This window comes from Mandrillus leucophaeus, unplaced genomic scaffold, assembly GCF_000951045.1.
Source record: "Mandrillus leucophaeus isolate KB7577 unplaced genomic scaffold, Mleu.le_1.0 Scaffold274, whole genome shotgun sequence".
NCBI classification, from domain to species: domain Eukaryota; kingdom Metazoa; phylum Chordata; class Mammalia; order Primates; family Cercopithecidae; genus Mandrillus; species Mandrillus leucophaeus.
The window spans coordinates 804,441-808,308 of NW_012102854.1; the positions used below are offsets into that span (position 1 = coordinate 804,441).

Here is a 3,868-nt window from a genome sequence, read left to right on the forward strand (position 1 = left end):
AGGGTTCTCGACTGATCCTCCTTCCTAAACACCCACCCAATGGGAGAGGCTGATACTCAACATGCAAACCTTGTTTTTTACTTATCCAGGAAAGGGGATGTTGGAAGACATTCTGGAACAGGTGGGGTGTGAAAATTTACAAATAATCTTTTTTTTTTTTTTTTTTGGGACAGAGTCTCGCTCTGTCACCCAGGCTGGAGTGCAGTGGCATGATCTTGGCTGACTGCATGCTCTGCTTCCCGGGTTCACGCCATTCTCCTGCCTCAGCCTCCAGAGTAGCTGGGACTACAGGCGCCCGCCACCTCGCCCGGCTAATTTTTTGTATTTTTAGTAGAGACGGGGTTTCACCATGTTGGCCAGGATGGTCTGGATCTCCTGACCTCGTGATCCACCCACCTAGGCCTGCCAAAGTGCTGGGATTACAGGCGTGAGCCACTGTGCCCGGCCATACAAGTCATCTTTGAATATCTGCTTCATGATAGGTCTTGGAGGTGCCTTGTGGGTGTGGCTTGGAGGGATGGTTACAAGGAAATTGTGGATATTAAGGAAGTCGGGAAAGGAAAAGATCACTCACAATTCAACAATTCAGAGAAAGCTCCTAAGGGACTTTCTGGCTGCTTGATGCCCAGAGGCCAGACCCTCACTTCCTATCAAGGCTCAGGACTTGATAGAGAATTTAAAGGGGCACCAGAAAAACTCGGTAATCAAGATAAATTTTTAATGTAATATATTTAAAAATACAAATTAATGCATAAAGAAAACACCCATGTTGAACAAAACAGAAACAAAATTTTAATATAATATCTTTAAAAATACAAATTGATGCATAAAGAAAACACCCATGTTGAACAAAATGGTTACAATTGTGCCTCCTCTTCAACACTACCCCACCCTCCACCCAACCCTCGAGAAGTTTCCTTCAAGTCGAACCTGTAAGATAAAAATAAAAACCTGTAAGAGAAAAGATGAAAATGAGCTGGGCACAGTGGCTCACGCCTGTAATCCCAGCACTTTGGGAGGCCAAGGCAGGTGGATCACTTGAGGTCAGGAATTTGAGAACAGGCTGGGCAATGTGGCAAAACACCATCTCTACTAAAAATACAAAAAATAAATTTAAAAAAAATTAGCTGGGCATGGTGGCAGGTGTTTGTAATCTCAGCTACTTGGGAGGCTGAGGCAGGAGAATCATTTGAACCTAGGAGGCGGAGGTTGCAGTAAGCCGAGATCGCGCCATTGCACTACAGCCTGGGAGACAGAGGGAGACTCTGTCTCAGAAACAAAAACAAAACAAAAAAAAAACACCTTGGGAATTTCTGGCTCCGATCCTCACCACCACTATCACCAGGGGATCTTTTGCTCTTCACCCAAGTCCAGCCAGCATCCCCTACCTGGGGAAATGTGACCAGGCTCTCCCCATCTCCATTCTGGGAGTTTTTCCCAAGCCAATCTTGCTGTCCCTGAAAACAGCCTTGGGGTTCCCTATCCTGGTACACCCTCCTACTCTAGGACACAGGGGTGGTGTCACCCCCAAACCGGGAGCCCTGAGGGAGCATCACCTTTCCCTGAGCCGCTTCTGCCCCAACCTGGCATCTGCTTGGGAAGGGCGCACCAGGGCGGAGGCTTGCGTGGTGAGCTCAGCTCACCTGCAGGTGAAGGTTAGCACACAGTGGCCACCCGGGACCACATTTTCTAGAATCCTTCGGCGGTCCTGCGATGCTCTGACAGTCAGCAGATCTCATTGTCTTGCAGAGGAGAAACTTGTCCATGTCACTTGGGCATCTTAACAGTGGGCTCCTAAGCTTGGTTGTGTGCGCTGTGCAGATGTCTGAGGCACCCTGTGTGGGAAAAGCCAACTGCTTGCCTGCCTCTCCAGCTCCAAAACAATCCCCAGAGGCCTCTGCGGTTACATCCACTACCCACCCTACACACCTTCCGTGTGTCCTGTTAAATGTCAGAAGCACTTCTGATTGGTGGCCCCGGCTGGTTAGGCTGGTTGGCATCCAGGGAGGCCTCCCTCCAGGTCTTCCCCACACCTCTGCACCTCGTTACCTGACCGGCTTCAGGATCCACAGCATGCAGCTGCGTTCCGTGAGTGCCCTATAGGCAGGCAGCATGCCCCTCTGTGCGTCCCTGTTACTCATGGGGACTCAGGCTGGGAGCCGTAGATCTGTCGCAGAACTCAGGTGCTCTCCTGTGGGCACCTCCAGGCCATTTTCCTTTCACTGGAGCCCACAGGGTTAGAGACAAACCCTCACTCTGTTGCTTGGGGACAAGGGCTTCACTCCCTGGCCCGAGCTTGGGGCTGAGCTTGAGGGTGTTGGGTCATCCTGGGCCGCCTCTGGATGGGAATTGGCTGCCCTGGTGATTTCTGTGACATCCCCGACCCCAACTTCGGGGCTCTGGAGCGGACTCCACTTCACCTTGTGGGGAGGGGATTTCCACCTGAGAGTCAAAAAAGAGGTGAGAGTTACCTGTAATTCCATCTTGGATGTCAGCAGAATGGATCCCGTTACCTTTTCTTGCCCTGGAGGCTGCCTTGTTGGTACTGGGGAAAGTTCATTCTCGTTCTGGAAGAGTGGCTCATTCGAACAGGGGTCCTCCCTCAGCATTCCTTTCTGCTCCATCCGTACCGCAGTCATTCATGAAGTAGTTAATTGTAAACACACATGGACAGTTTAAATAAAAGTACAGAGATGTGTGCGATGAATTGTTTAGTGATGTGGATGAAGGGCAGGGACAGCAGAGATGCCTGTGATTTCAAGTGGGTGGGGAGGACTCCCAGAAGTAGGGCTGTCTCAGCTGCCCCTGAGCAATTTGGTACCTTGGAGATTCCGGGGGAAGGCATTCCAGTGGGAGGCGGAAGGACGCCTAGTCTCAGAGGCTGGGCTCTTGCTAGTGTGGACGGATTATGGTGGCCAAGGGCCTTCCTAAGGTTTATTTTTAAATATGCTTCGGTGAAGATACAGACTAGCTGTTCACACATAGAACAAGGAGAAGCTTGATATGGGCTGACCTCTGCTCACCACAACCTCTGCCACCAGGGTTCAAGCGATTCTCCTGCCTCAGCCTCCCAAATAGCTGGGATTTACAGGTGTGTGCCACCATGACCGGCTAATGTTCTTGTACTTCTTTTTTTTTCAGTAGAGACAGAGTTTCACCATATTGGTCAGGCTGGTGTCGATCCCCTGACCTCAGGTGATCCGCCCGCCTCGGCCTCCCAAACTGCTGGGATTACAAGTGTGAGACACCTCACTTGGCCAGTCTGCACTGTTTCTTAGTGTCCGTTAATGTCTTTCTCATTCGGATGTGACCTTCAGGGTCTAATTTTTGTATTTTTAGTATAGCCAAGGTTTCATCATGTTGGCCAGGCTGGTCTCGAACACCTAACCTCTTGTGATCCATCTGCCTCAGCCTCCTACAGGGCTGAGATTACAGGCATGAGCCAGCGCTTGACCTTGCCTGGCTAATTCTTTGGATTTTTCAAGAGGCGGGGTGTCACCATGTTGGCCAGGATGGTCTTGGATTTCTTAACCTTGTGATCCGCCCGCCTCAGCCTCCCAAAGAGGGATTACAGGTGTGAGCCACTGGGTCCAGCCTCAGTATAACTCTTTATCAAAATATGTAGGAAAAATTAATTAAAGGGCACAAGCATTGTAATACTTAAGATGCAATCTGTTGCTGAAAGACTGCCAGAAACACATGAAATGTTTCATGTGGCCGGGTGTGGTGGCTCATGCCTGTAATTCCAGCACTTTGGGAGGCCGAGGCAGGTGGATCACCTGAGGTCAGGAGTTCAAAACCAGCCTGGCCCACCTGAGGAAACCCTGTCTCTACTAAAAATACAAATGTTAGCTGGGTGTGGTGGCAG

The 3,868-nt window shown here is 50.2% G+C and overlaps 1 long non-coding RNA gene across 1 annotated transcript; it reads right to left on the bottom strand.

The window, feature by feature from the left end:
• Nucleotides 1–775: 775 nt before the first annotated feature.
• On the bottom strand, nucleotides 776–2,057 carry LOC105543055. The gene is made up of 2 exons (XR_001006569.1): nucleotides 1,644–2,057; nucleotides 776–930 (listed from the first exon to the last, which is right to left on the bottom strand). It is a non-coding gene; the product is annotated as an uncharacterized LOC105543055 (long non-coding RNA).
• Nucleotides 2,058–3,868: the final 1,811 nt, after the last annotated feature.